Raw genomic sequence first — 15,165 nt, 5'->3', positions numbered from 1 at the left:
CATAGATTTCTTGCTGCATGTACTCTATCTGCCATAATTTTGATGTCAAAATATGTAAAAATGTGTTTTTTGTAGCTGATGTTGTCAATCATTTGTGTTTTCCGTTATCTAAACCTGAAGTTTAAAAAAAACAAAATAGGTCAACACAAAGGTATTATTTTAAACGGAACAAATGAGAGACAATCTATGTTAGCTGTTCGCGTATTAATCATTAAGAACTTAAGCTAAATCATACAAAGTCAAATATCTTAATGGCAAAAAGTTTAGCCGATCTTCATATTAACATAATTTCCGGAAACAACGAAAATAAACATATCTCACCATTCTTTAGCTCATCCCACACCCCTCTAGCAAGTCGTACTTTTATTACCAAATTCTATATAATGCTAACCATTAAAATATAATCTCTTTAAATCAACCCTTTCGATGAATCTTTCCAAAGTTATTGCTAAGTCGATCATTTTCTTTCGCCTTTGGAGAATTCGATTAGCTTGGCGTGTTCGTAAAATGTGTATTATTGCCTTCACACGGCTGATGAAGACTTGAATGTAAAGCAGAGTGGTGCAGTGGAAGCGTGCTGGGCCCATAACCCAGAGGTCGGTGGATCGAAACCACTCTGCTAGATCTAGCAATTACTAGGTGTGAGCTTTTTCAAAAAGAGAGATTTTCAAGTTGCGCATGAGTAAGTTTGAGGCGTATTTACAGCAATATTTTTGAACGTTAAGGAAAAATCATTTAGATACAAGTTTTATTTTATATGGAAAGGTAAGTCTGTTTCTTAAAATAATAGTTTTGCAAAACTCTCCGTGTCGGGAATTGAACTCCGGTCTCCAGCGAGCTGCTTCGCATGATAGGCGGGGATACTCACCACTATACTAACATAGATTTCTTGCTGCATGTACTCTATCTGCCATAATTTTGATGTCAAAATATGTAAAAATATGTGTTTTTTGTAGCTGATGTTGTCAATCATTTGTGTTTTCCGTTATCTAAACCTGAAGTTTAAAAAAAACAAAATAGGTCAACACAAAGGTATTATTTTAAACGGAACAAATGAGAGACAATCTATGTTAGCTGTTCGCGTATTAATCATTAAGAACTTAAGCTAAATCATACAAAGTCAAATATCTTAATGGCAAAAAGTTTAGCCGATCTTCATATTAACATAATTTCTGGAAACAACGAAAATAAACATATCTCACCATTCTTTAGCTCATCCCACACCCCTCTAGCAAGTCGTACTTTTATTACCAAATTCTATATAATGCTAACCATTAAAATATAATCTCTTTAAATCAACCCTTTCGATGAATCTTTCCAAAGTTATTGCTAAGTCGATCATTTTCTTTCGCCTATGGAGATTTCGATTAGCTTGGCATGTTCGTAAAATGTGTATCATTGCCTTCACACGGCTGATGAACACTTGAATGTAAAGCAGAGTGGTGCAGTGGAAGCGTGCTGGGCCCATAACCCAGAGGTCGGTGGATCGAAACCACTCTCTGCTAGATCTAACAATTACTAGGTGTGAGCTTTTTCATAAAGAGAGATTTTCAAGTTGCGCATGAGTAAGTTTGAGGCGTATTTACAGCAATATTTTTGAATATTAATAAAAAATCATTGAGATACAAGTTTTATTTTATATGGAAAGGTAAGTCTGTTTCTTAAAATAATAGTTTTACAAAACTCTCCGTGTCGGGGAATTGAACCCCGGTCTCCCGCGAGCTGCTTCGCATGACAGGCGGGGATACTCACCACTATACTAACATAGATTTCTTGCTGCATGTACTCTATCTGCCATAATTTTGATGTCAAAATATGTAAAAATGTGTTTTTTGTAGCTGATGTTGTCAATCATTTGTGTTTTCCGTTATCTAAACCTGAAGTTTAAAAAAACAAAATAGGTCAACACAAAGGTATTATTTTAAACGGAACAAATGAGAGACAATCTATGTTAGCTGTTCGCGTATTAATCATTAAGAACTTAAGCTAAATCATACAAAGTCAAATATCTTAATGGCAAAAAGTTTAGCCGATCTTCATATTAACATAATTTCCGGAAACAACGAAAATAAACATATCTCACCATTCTTTAGCTCATCCCACACCCCTCTAGCAAGTCGTACTTTTATTAGCAAATTCTATATAATGCTAACCATTAAAATATAATCTCTTTAAATCAACCCTTTCGATGAATCTTTCCAAAGTTATTGCTAAGTCGATCATTTTCTTTCGCCTTTGGAGAATTCGATTAGCTTGGCATGTTCGTAAAATGTGTATCATTGCCTTCACACGGCTGATGAAGACTTGAATGTAAAGCAGAGTGGCGCAGTGGAAGCGTGCTGGGCCCATAACCCAGAGGTCGGTGGATCGAAACCACTCTCTGCTAGATCTAGCAATTACTAGGTGTGAGCTTTTTCAAAAAGAGAGATTTTCAAGTTGCGCATGAGTAAGTTTGAGGCGTATTTACAGCAATATTTTTGAACGTTAAGGAAAAATCATTTAGATACAAGTTTTATTTTATATGGAAAGGTAAGTCTGTTTCTTAAAATAATAGTTTTGCAAAACTCTCCGTGTCGGGAATTGAACCCCGGTCTCCCACGAGCTGCTTCGCATGACAGGCGGGGATACTCACCACTATACTAACACGGATTTCTTGCTGCATGTACTCTATCTGCCATAATTTTGATGTCAAAATATGTAAAAATGTGTTTTTTGTAGCTGATGTTGTCAATCATTTGTGTTTTCCGTTATCTAAACCTGAAGTTTAAAAAAAACAAAATAGGTCAACACAAAGGTATTATTTTAAACGGAACAAATGAGAGACAATCTATGTTAGCTGTTCGCGTATTAATCATTAAGAACTTAAGCTAAATCATACAAAGTCAAATATCTTAATGGCAAAAAGTTTAGCCGATCTTCATATTAACATAATTTCCGGAAACAACGAAAATAAACATATCTCACCATTCTTTAGCTCATCCCACACCCCTCTAGCAAGTCGTACTTTTATTACCAAATTCTATATAATGCTAACCATTAAAATATAATCTCTTTAAATCAACCCTTTCGATGAATCTTTCCAAAGTTATTGCTAAGTCGATCATTTTCTTTCGCCTTTGGAGAATTCGATTAGCTTGGCGTGTTCGTAAAATGTGTATTATTGCCTTCACACGGCTGATGAAGACTTGAATGTAAAGCAGAGTGGTGCAGTGGAAGCGTGCTGGGCCCATAACCCAGAGGTCGGTGGATCGAAACCACTCTGCTAGATCTAGCAATTACTAAGTGTGAGCTTTTTCAAAAAGAGAGATTTTCAAGTTGCGCATGAGTAAGTTTGAGGCGTATTTACAGCAATATTTTTGAACGTTAAGGAAAAATCATTTAGATACAAGTTTTATTTTATATAGAAAGGTAAGTCTGTTTCTTAAAATAATAGTTTTGCAAAACTCTCCGTGTCGGGAATTGAACCCCGGTCTCCAGCGAGCTGCTTCGCATGATAGGCGGGGATACTCACCACTATACTAACATAGATTTCTTGCTGCATGTACTCTATCTGCCATAATTTTGATGTCAAAATATGTAAAAATATGTGTTTTTTGTAGCTGATGTTGTCAATCATTTGTGTTTTCCGTTATCTAAACCTGAAGTTTAAAAAAAACAAAATAGGTCAACACAAAGGTATTATTTTAAACGGAACAAATGAGAGACAATCTATGTTAGCTGTTCGCGTATTAATCATTAAGAACTTAAGCTAAATCATACAAAGTCAAATATCTTAATGGCAAAAAGTTTAGCCGATCTTCATATTAACATAATTTCTGGAAACAACGAAAATAAACATATCTCACCATTCTTTAGCTCATCCCACACCCCTCTAGCAAGTCGTACTTTTATTACCAAATTCTATATAATGCTAACCATTAAAATATAATCTCTTTAAATCAACCCTTTCGATGAATCTTTCCAAAGTTATTGCTAAGTCGATCATTTTCTTTCGCCTATGGAGATTTCGATTAGCTTGGCATGTTCGTAAAATGTGTATCATTGCCTTCACACGGCTGATGAACACTTGAATGTAAAGCAGAGTGGTGCAGTGGAAGCGTGCTGGGCCCATAACCCAGAGGTCGGTGGATCGAAACCACTCTCTGCTAGATCTAACAATTACTAGGTGTGAGCTTTTTCATAAAGAGAGATTTTCAAGTTGCGCATGAGTAAGTTTGAGGCGTATTTACAGCAATATTTTTGAATATTAATAAAAAATCATTGAGATACAAGTTTTATTTTATATGGAAAGGTAAGTCTGTTTCTTAAAATAATAGTTTTACAAAACTCTCCGTGTCGGGGAATTGAACCCCGGTCTCCCGCGAGCTGCTTCGCATGACAGGCGGGGATACTCACCACTATACTAACATAGATTTCTTGCTGCATGTACTCTATCTGCCATAATTTTGATGTCAAAATATGTAAAAATGTGTTTTTTGTAGCTGATGTTGTCAATCATTTGTGTTTTCCGTTATCTAAACCTGAAGTTTAAAAAAACAAAATAGGTCAACACAAAGGTATTATTTTAAACGGAACAAATGAGAGACAATCTATGTTAGCTGTTCGCGTATTAATCATTAAGAACTTAAGCTAAATCATACAAAGTCAAATATCTTAATGGCAAAAAGTTTAGCCGATCTTCATATTAACATAATTTCTGGAAACAACGAAAATAAACATATCTCACCATTCTTTAGCTGATCCCACACACCTCCAGCCAGTCGTACTTTTATTACCAAATTCTATATAATGCTAACCATTAAAATATAATCTCTTTAAATACACGCTTTCGATGAATCTTTCCAAAGTTATTGCTAAGTCGATCATTTTCTTTCGCCTTTGGAGAATTCGATTAGCTTGGCATGTTCGTAAAATGTGTATCATTGCCTTCACACGGCTGATGAAGACTTGAATGTAAAGCAGAGTGGCGCAGTGGAAGCGTGCTGGGCCCATAACCCAGAGGTCGGTGGATCGAAACCACTCTCTGCTAGATCTAACAATTACTAGGTGTGAGCTTTTTCAAAAAGAGAGATTTTCAAGTTGCGCATGAGTAAGTTTGAGGCGTATTTACAGCAATATTTTTGAATATTAATAAAAAATCATTGAGATACAAGTTTTAATTTATATGGAAAGGTAAGTCTGTTTCTTAAAATAATAGTTTTACAAAACTCTCCGTGTCGGGGAATTGAACCCCGGTCTCCCGCGAGCTGCTTCGCATGACAGGCGGGGATACTCACCACTATACTAACATAGATTTCTTGCTGCATGTACTCTATCTGCCATAATTTTGATGTCAAAATATGTAAAAATGTGTTTTTTGTAGCTGATGTTGTCAATCATTTGTGTTTTCCGTTAACTAAACCTGAAGTTTAAAAAAAACAAAATAGGTCAACACAAAGGTATTATTTTAAACGGAACAAATGAGAGACAATCTATGTTAGCTGTTCGCGTATTAATCATTAAGAACTTAAGCTAAATCATACAAAGTCAAATATCTTAATGGCAAAAAGTTTAGCCGATCTTCATATTAACATAATTTCCGGAAACAACGAAAATAAACATATCTCACCATTCTTTAGCTCATCCCACACCCCTCTAGCAAGTCGTACTTTTATTACCAAATTCTATATAATGCTAACCATTAAAATATAATCTCTTTAAATCAACCCTTTCGATGAATCTTTCCAAAGTTATTGCTAAGTCGATCATTTTCTTTCGCCTTTGGAGAATTCGATTAGCTTGGCGTGTTCGTAAAATGTGTATTATTGCCTTCACACGGCTGATGAAGACTTGAATGTAAAGCAGAGTGGCGCAGTGGAAGCGTGCTGGGCCCATAACCCAGAGGTCGGTGGATCGAAACCACTCTCTGCTAGATCTAGCAATTACTAGGTGTGAGCTTTTTCAAAAAGAGAGATTTTCAAGTTGCGCATGAGTATAAGTTTGAGGCGTATTTACAGCAATATTTTTGAACGTTAAGGAAAAATCATTTAGATACAAGTTTTATTTTATATAGAAAGGTAAGTCTGTTTCTTAAAATAATAGTTTTGCAAAACTCTCCGTGTCGGGAATTGAACCCCGGTCTCCCGCGAGCTGCTTCGCATGACAGGCGGGGATACTCACCACTATACTAACACGGATTTCTTGCTGCATGTACTCTATCTGCCATAATTTTGATGTCAAAATATGTAAAAATATGTGTTTTGTAGCTGATGTTGTCAATCATTTGTGTTTTCCGTTATCTAAACCTGAAGTTTAAAAAAAACAAAATAGGTCAACGCAAAGGTATTATTTTAAACGGAACAAATGAGAGACAATCTATGTTAGCTGTTCGCGTATTAATCATTAAGAACTTAAGCTAAATCATACAAAGTCAAATATCTTAATGGCAAAAAGTTTAGCCGATCTTCATATTAACATAATTTCCGGAAACAACGAAAATAAACATATCTCACCATTCTTTAGCTCATCCCACACCCCTCTAGCAAGTCGTACTTTTATTACCAAATTCTATATAATGCTAACCATTAAAATATAATCTCTTTAAATCAACCCTTTCGATGAATCTTTCCAAAGTTATTGCTAAGTCGATCATTTTCTTTCGCCTTTGGAGAATTCGATTAGCTTGGCGTGTTCGTAAAATGTGTATTATTGCCTTCACATGGCTGATGAAGACTTGAATGTAAAGCAGAGTGGTGCAGTGGAAGTGTGCTGGGCCCATAACCCAGAGGTCGGTGGATCGAAACCACTCTGCTAGATCTAGCAATTACTAGGTGTGAGCTTTTTCAAAAAGAGAGATTTTCAAGTTGCGCATGAGTAAGTTTGAGGCGTATTTACAGCAATATTTTTGAACGTTAAGGAAAAATCATTTAGATACAAGTTTTATTTTATATGGAAAGGTAAGTCTGTTTCTTAAAATAATAGTTTTGCAAAACTCTCCGTGTCGGGAATTGAACCCCGGTCTCCCACGAGCTGCTTCGCATGACAGGCGGGGATACTCACCACTATACTAACACGGATTTCTTGCTGCATGTACTCTATCTGCCATAATTTTGATGTCAAAATATGTAAAAATATGTTTTTTGTAGCTGATGTTGTCAATCATTTGTGTTTTCCGTTATCTAAACCTGAAGTTTAAAAAAAAACAAAATAGGTCAACGCAAAGGTATTATTTTAAACGGAACAAATGAGAGACAATCTATGTTAGCTGTTCGCGTATTAATCATTAAGAACTTAAGCTAAATCATACAAAGTCAAATATCTTAATGGCAAAAAGTTTAGCCGATCTTCATATTAACATAAATTCCGGAAACAACGAAAATAAACATATCTCACCATTCTTTAGCTCATCCCACACCCCTCTAGCAAGTCGTACTTTTATTACCAAATTCTATATAATGCTAACCATTAAAATATAATCTCTTTAAATCAACCCTTTCGATGAATCTTTCCAAAGTTATTGCTAAGTCGATCATTTTCTTTCGCCTTTGGAGAATTCGATTAGCTTGGCGTGTTCGTAAAATGTGTATTATTGCCTTCACACGGCTGATGAAGATTTGAATGTAAAGCAGAGTGGCGCAGTGGAAGCGTGCTGGGCCCATAACCCAGAGGTCGGTGGATCGAAACCACTCTCTGCTAGATCTAACAATTACTAGGTGTGAGCTTTTTCAAAAAGAGAGATTTTCAAGTTGCGCATGAGTAAGTTTGAGGCGTATTTACAGCAATATTTTTGAATGTTAAGGAAAAATCATTGAGATACAAGTTTTATTTTATATGGAAAGGTAAGTCTGTTTCTTAAAATAATAGTTTTGCAAAACTCTCCGTGTCGGGGAATTGAACCCCGGTCTCCCACGAGCTTCTTCGCATGACAGGCGGGGATACTCACCACTATACTAACACGGATTTCTTGCTGCATGTACTCTATCTGCCATAATTTTGATGTCAAAATATGTAAAAATATGTGTTTTGTAGCTGATGTTGTCAATCATTTGTGTTTTCCGTTATCTAAACCTGAAGTTTAAAAAAAACAAAATAGGTCAACACAAAGGTATTATTTTAAACGGAACAAATGAGAGACAATCTATGTTAGCCGTTCGCGTATTAATCATTAAGAACTTAAGCTAAATCATACAAAGTCAAATATCTTAATGGCAAAAAGTTTAGCCGATCTTCATATTAACATAATTTCCGGAAACAACGAAAATAAACATATCTCACCATTCTTTAGCTGATCCCACACCCCTCTAGCAAGTCGTACTTTTATTACCAAATTCTATATAATGCTAACCATTAAAATATAATCTCTTTAAATCAACCCTTTCGATGAATCTTTCCAAAGTTATTGCTAAGTCGATCATTTTCTTTCGCCTTTGGAGAATTCGATTAGCTTGGCGTGTTCGTAAAATGTGTATTATTGCCTTCACACGGCTGATGAAGACTTGAATGTAAAGCAGAGTGGTGCAGTGGAAGCGTGCTGGGCCCATAACCCAGAGGTCGGTGGATCGAAACCACTCTGCTAGATCTAGCAATTACTAGGTGTGAGCTTTTTCAAAAAGAGAGATTTTCAAGTTGCGCATGAGTAAGTTTGAGGCGTATTTACAGCAATATTTTTGAACGTTAAGGAAAAATCATTTAGATACAAGTTTTATTTTATATGGAAAGGTAAGTCTGTTTCTTAAAATAATAGTTTTACAAAACTCTCCGTGTCGGGGAATTGAACCCCGGTCTCCCGCGAGCTGCTTCGCATGACAGGCGGGGATACTCACCACTATACTAACACGGATTTCTTGCTGCATGTACTCTATCTGCCATAATTTTGATGTCAAAATATGTAAAAATGTGTTTTTTGTAGCTGATGTTGTCAATCATTTGTGTTTTCCGTTATCTAAACCTGAAGTTTAAAAAAAACAAAATAGGTCAACACAAAGGTATTATTTTAAACGGAACAAATGAGAGACAATCTATGTTAGCTGTTCGCGTATTAATCATTAAGAACTTAAGCTAAATCATACAAAGTCAAATATCTTAATGGCAAAAAGTTTAGCCGATCTTCATATTAACATAATTTCTGGAAACAACGAAAATAAACATATCTCACCATTCTTTAGCTCATCCCACACCCCTCTAGCAAGTCGTACTTTTATTACCAAATTCTATATAATGCTAACCATTAAAATATAATCTCTTTAAATCAACCCTTTCGATGAATCTTTCCAAAGTTATTGCTAAGTCGATCATTTTCTTTCGCCTATGGAGATTTCGATTAGCTTGGCATGTTCGTAAAATGTGTATCATTGCCTTCACACGGCTGATGAACACTTGAATGTAAAGCAGAGTGGTGCAGTGGAAGCGTGCTGGGCCCATAACCCAGAGGTCGGTGGATCGAAACCACTCTCTGCTAGATCTAACAATTACTAGGTGTGAGCTTTTTCATAAAGAGAGATTTTCAAGTTGCGCATGAGTAAGTTTGAGGCGTATTTACAGCAATATTTTTGAATATTAATAAAAAATCATTGAGATACAAGTTTTATTTTATATGGAAAGGTAAGTCTGTTTCTTAAAATAATAGTTTTACAAAACTCTCCGTGTCGGGGAATTGAACCCCGGTCTCCCGCGAGCTGCTTCGCATGACAGGCGGGGATACTCACCACTATACTAACATAGATTTCTTGCTGCATGTACTCTATCTGCCATAATTTTGATGTCAAAATATGTAAAAATGTGTTTTTTGTAGCTGATGTTGTCAATCATTTGTGTTTTCCGTTATCTAAACCTGAAGTTTAAAAAAACAAAATAGGTCAACACAAAGGTATTATTTTAAACGGAACAAATGAGAGACAATCTATGTTAGCTGTTCGCGTATTAATCATTAAGAACTTAAGCTAAATCATACAAAGTCAAATATCTTAATGGCAAAAAGTTTAGCCGATCTTCATATTAACATAATTTCCGGAAACAACGAAAATAAACATATCTCACCATTCTTTAGCTCATCCCACACCCCTCTAGCAAGTCGTACTTTTATTAGCAAATTCTATATAATGCTAACCATTAAAATATAATCTCTTTAAATCAACCCTTTCGATGAATCTTTCCAAAGTTATTGCTAAGTCGATCATTTTCTTTCGCCTTTGGAGAATTCGATTAGCTTGGCATGTTCGTAAAATGTGTATCATTGCCTTCACACGGCTGATGAAGACTTGAATGTAAAGCAGAGTGGCGCAGTGGAAGCGTGCTGGGCCCATAACCCAGAGGTCGGTGGATCGAAACCACTCTCTGCTAGATCTAGCAATTACTAGGTGTGAGCTTTTTCATAAAGAGAGATTTTCAAGTTGCGCATGAGTAAGTTTGAGGCGTATTTACAGCAATATTTTTGAACGTTAAGGAAAAATCATTTAGATACAAGTTTTATTTTATATGGAAAGGTAAGTCTGTTTCTTAAAATAATAGTTTTGCAAAACTCTCCGTGTCGGGAATTGAACCCCGGTCTCCAGCGAGCTGCTTCGCATGATAGGCGGGGATACTCACCACTATACTAACACGGATTTCTTGCTGCATGTACTCTATCTGCCATAATTTTGATGTCAAAATATGTAAAAATGTGTTTTTTGTAGCTGATGTTGTCAATCATTTGTGTTTTCCGTTATCTAAACCTGAAGTTTAAAAAAACAAAATAGGTCAACACAAAGGTATTATTTTAAACGGAACAAATGAGAGACAATCTATGTTAGCTGTTCGCGTATTAATCATTAAGAACTTAAGCTAAATCATACAAAGTCAAATATCTTAATGGCAAAAATTTTAGCCGATCTTCATATTAACATAATTTCCGGAAACAACGAAAATAAACATATCTCACCATTCTTTAGCTGATCCCACACACCTCCAGCCAGTCGTACTTTTATTACCAAATTCTATATAATGCTAACCATTAAAATATAATCTCTTTAAATACACCCTTTCGATGAATCTTTCCAAAGTAATTGCTAAGTCGATCATTTTCTTTCGCCTTTGGAGAATTCGATTAGCTTGGCATGTTCGTAAAATGTGTATCATTGCCTTCACACGGCTGATGAAGACTTGAATGTAAAGCAGAGTGGCGCAGTGGAAGCGTGCTGGGCCCATAACCCAGAGGTCGGTGGATCGAAACCACTCTCTGCTAGATCTAACAATTACTAGGTGTGAGCTTTTTCAAAAAGAGAGATTTTCAAGTTGCGCATGAGTAAGTTTGAGGCGTATTTACAGCAATATTTTTGAATATTAGTAAAAAATCATTGAGATACAAATTTTAATTTATATGGAAAGGTAAGTCTGTTTCTTAAAATAATAGTTTTACAAAACTCTCCGTGTCGGGGAATTGAACCCCGGTCTCCCGCGAGCTGCTTCGCATGACAGGCGGGGATACTCACCACTATACTAACATAGATTTCTTGCTGCATGTACTCTATCTGCCATAATTTTGATGTCAAAATATGTAAAAATGTGTTTTTTGTAGCTGATGTTGTCAATCATTTGTGTTTTCCGTTAACTAAACCTGAAGTTTAAAAAAAACAAAATAGGTCAACACAAAGGTATTATTTTAAACGGAACAAATGAGAGACAATCTATGTTAGCTGTTCGCGTATTAATCATTAAGAACTTAAGCTAAATCATACAAAGTCAAATATCTTAATGGCAAAAAGTTTAGCCGATCTTCATATTAACATAATTTCCGGAAACAACGAAAATAAACATATCTCACCATTCTTTAGCTCATCCCACACCCCTCTAGCAAGTCGTACTTTTATTACCAAATTCTATATAATGCTAACCATTAAAATATAATCTCTTTAAATCAACCCTTTCGATGAATCTTTCCAAAGTTATTGCTAAGTCGATCATTTTCTTTCGCCTTTGGAGAATTCGATTAGCTTGGCGTGTTCGTAAAATGTGTATTATTGCCTTCACACGGCTGATGAAGACTTGAATGTAAAGCAGAGTGGCGCAGTGGAAGCGTGCTGGGCCCATAACCCAGAGGTCGGTGGATCGAAACCACTCTCTGCTAGATCTAGCAATTACTAGGTGTGAGCTTTTTCAAAAAGAGAGATTTTCAAGTTGCGCATGAGTAAGTTTGAGGCGTATTTACAGCAATATTTTTGAACGTTAAGGAAAAATCATTTAGATACAAGTTTTATTTTATATGGAAAGGTAAGTCTGTTTCTTAAAATAATAGTTTTGCAAAACTCTCCGTGTCGGGAATTGAACCCCGGTCTCCCACGAGCTGCTTCGCATGACAGGCGGGGATACTCACCACTATACTAACACGGATTTCTTGCTGCATGTACTCTATCTGCCATAATTTTGATGTCAAAATATGTAAAAATGTGTTTTTTGTAGCTGATGTTGTCAATCATTTGTGTTTTCCGTTATCTAAACCTGAAGTTTAAAAAAAACAAAATAGGTCAACACAAAGGTATTATTTTAAACGGAACAAATGAGAGACAATCTATGTTAGCTGTTCGCGTATTAATCATTAAGAACTTAAGCTAAATCATACAAAGTCAAATATCTTAATGGCAAAAAGTTTAGCCGATCTTCATATTAACATAATTTCCGGAAACAACGAAAATAAACATATCTCACCATTCTTTAGCTCATCCCACACCCCTCTAGCAAGTCGTACTTTTATTACCAAATTCTATATAATGCTAACCATTAAAATATAATCTCTTTAAATCAACCCTTTCGATGAATCTTTCCAAAGTTATTGCTAAGTCGATCATTTTCTTTCGCCTTTGGAGAATTCGATTAGCTTGGCGTGTTCGTAAAATGTGTATTATTGCCTTCACACGGCTGATGAAGACTTGAATGTAAAGCAGAGTGGTGCAGTGGAAGCGTGCTGGGCCCATAACCCAGAGGTCGGTGGATCGAAACCACTCTGCTAGATCTAGCAATTACTAGGTGTGAGCTTTTTCAAAAAGAGAGATTTTCAAGTTGCGCATGAGTAAGTTTGAGGCGTATTTACAGCAATATTTTTGAACGTTAAGGAAAAATCATTTAGATACAAGTTTTATTTTATATAGAAAGGTAAGTCTGTTTCTTAAAATAATAGTTTTGCAAAACTCTCCGTGTCGGGAATTGAACCCCGGTCTCCAGCGAGCTGCTTCGCATGATAGGCGGGGATACTCACCACTATACTAACATAGATTTCTTGCTGCATGTACTCTATCTGCCATAATTTTGATGTCAAAATATGTAAAAATATGTGTTTTTTGTAGCTGATGTTGTCAATCATTTGTGTTTTCCGTTATCTAAACCTGAAGTTTAAAAAAAACAAAATAGGTCAACACAAAGGTATTATTTTAAACGGAACAAATGAGAGACAATCTATGTTAGCTGTTCGCGTATTAATCATTAAGAACTTAAGCTAAATCATACAAAGTCAAATATCTTAATGGCAAAAAGTTTAGCCGATCTTCATATTAACATAATTTCTGGAAACAACGAAAATAAACATATCTCACCATTCTTTAGCTCATCCCACACCCCTCTAGCAAGTCGTACTTTTATTACCAAATTCTATATAATGCTAACCATTAAAATATAATCTCTTTAAATCAACCCTTTCGATGAATCTTTCCAAAGTTATTGCTAAGTCGATCATTTTCTTTCGCCTATGGAGATTTCGATTAGCTTGGCATGTTCGTAAAATGTGTATCATTGCCTTCACACGGCTGATGAACACTTGAATGTAAAGCAGAGTGGTGCAGTGGAAGCGTGCTGGGCCCATAACCCAGAGGTCGGTGGATCGAAACCACTCTCTGCTAGATCTAACAATTACTAGGTGTGAGCTTTTTCATAAAGAGAGATTTTCAAGTTGCGCATGAGTAAGTTTGAGGCGTATTTACAGCAATATTTTTGAATATTAATAAAAAATCATTGAGATACAAGTTTTATTTTATATGGAAAGGTAAGTCTGTTTCTTAAAATAATAGTTTTACAAAACTCTCCGTGTCGGGGAATTGAACCCCGGTCTCCCGCGAGCTGCTTCGCATGACAGGCGGGGATACTCACCACTATACTAACATAGATTTCTTGCTGCATGTACTCTATCTGCCATAATTTTGATGTCAAAATATGTAAAAATGTGTTTTTTGTAGCTGATGTTGTCAATCATTTGTGTTTTCCGTTATCTAAACCTGAAGTTTAAAAAAACAAAATAGGTCAACACAAAGGTATTATTTTAAACGGAACAAATGAGAGACAATCTATGTTAGCTGTTCGCGTATTAATCATTAAGAACTTAAGCTAAATCATACAAAGTCAAATATCTTAATGGCAAAAAGTTTAGCCGATCTTCATATTAACATAATTTCCGGAAACAACGAAAATAAACATATCTCACCATTCTTTAGCTCATCCCACACCCCTCTAGCAAGTCGTACTTTTATTAGCAAATTCTATATAATGCTAACCATTAAAATATAATCTCTTTAAATCAACCCTTTCGATGAATCTTTCCAAAGTTATTGCTAAGTCGATCATTTTCTTTCGCCTTTGGAGAATTCGATTAGCTTGGCATGTTCGTAAAATGTGTATCATTGCCTTCACACGGCTGATGAAGACTTGAATGTAAAGCAGAGTGGCGCAGTGGAAGCGTGCTGGGCCCATAACCCAGAGGTCGGTGGATCGAAACCACTCTCTGCTAGATCTAGCAATTACTAGGTGTGAGCTTTTTCATAAAGAGAGATTTTCAAGTTGCGCATGAGTAAGTTTGAGGCGTATTTACAGCAATATTTTTGAACGTTAAGGAAAAATCATTTAGATACAAGTTTTATTTTATATGGAAAGGTAAGTCTGTTTCTTAAAATAATAGTTTTGCAAAACTCTCCGTGTCGGGAATTGAACCCCGGTCTCCAGCGAGCTGCTTCGCATGATAGGCGGGGATACTCACCACTATACTAACACGGATTTCTTGCTGCATGTACTCTATCTGCCATAATTTTGATGTCAAAATATGTAAAAATGTGTTTTTTGTAGCTGATGTTGTCAATCATTTGTGTTTTCCGTTATCTAAACCTGAAGTTTAAAAAAACAAAATAGGTCAACACAAAGGTATTATTTTAAACGGAACAAATGAGAGACAATCTA

The 15,165-nt window shown here is 35.7% G+C and overlaps 1 protein-coding gene and 1 non-coding gene across 2 annotated transcripts in view; one reads left to right on the top strand and one right to left on the bottom strand.

Annotated features, from left to right (window-relative positions):
• Positions 1-15,165, top strand: part of LOC137389641 (protein IWS1 homolog) — a 185,136-nt gene that overhangs the window by 137,736 nt on the left and 32,235 nt on the right. The window lies entirely within an intron of this gene.
• Trnad-guc (transfer RNA aspartic acid (anticodon GUC)) lies at positions 8,735-8,818 on the bottom strand. Its single transcript is given in 2 exon segments — positions 8,735-8,769; positions 8,782-8,818. It is a non-coding gene; the product is annotated as a tRNA-Asp (tRNA).

The sequence above is a fragment of the Watersipora subatra genome, chromosome 3, assembly GCF_963576615.1.
Source record: "Watersipora subatra chromosome 3, tzWatSuba1.1, whole genome shotgun sequence".
NCBI lineage: Eukaryota > Metazoa > Bryozoa > Gymnolaemata > Cheilostomatida > Watersiporidae > Watersipora > Watersipora subatra.
Note: the sequence above shows the minus strand (reverse complement) of the source record. Positions and strands in the feature narration are given on the sequence as shown.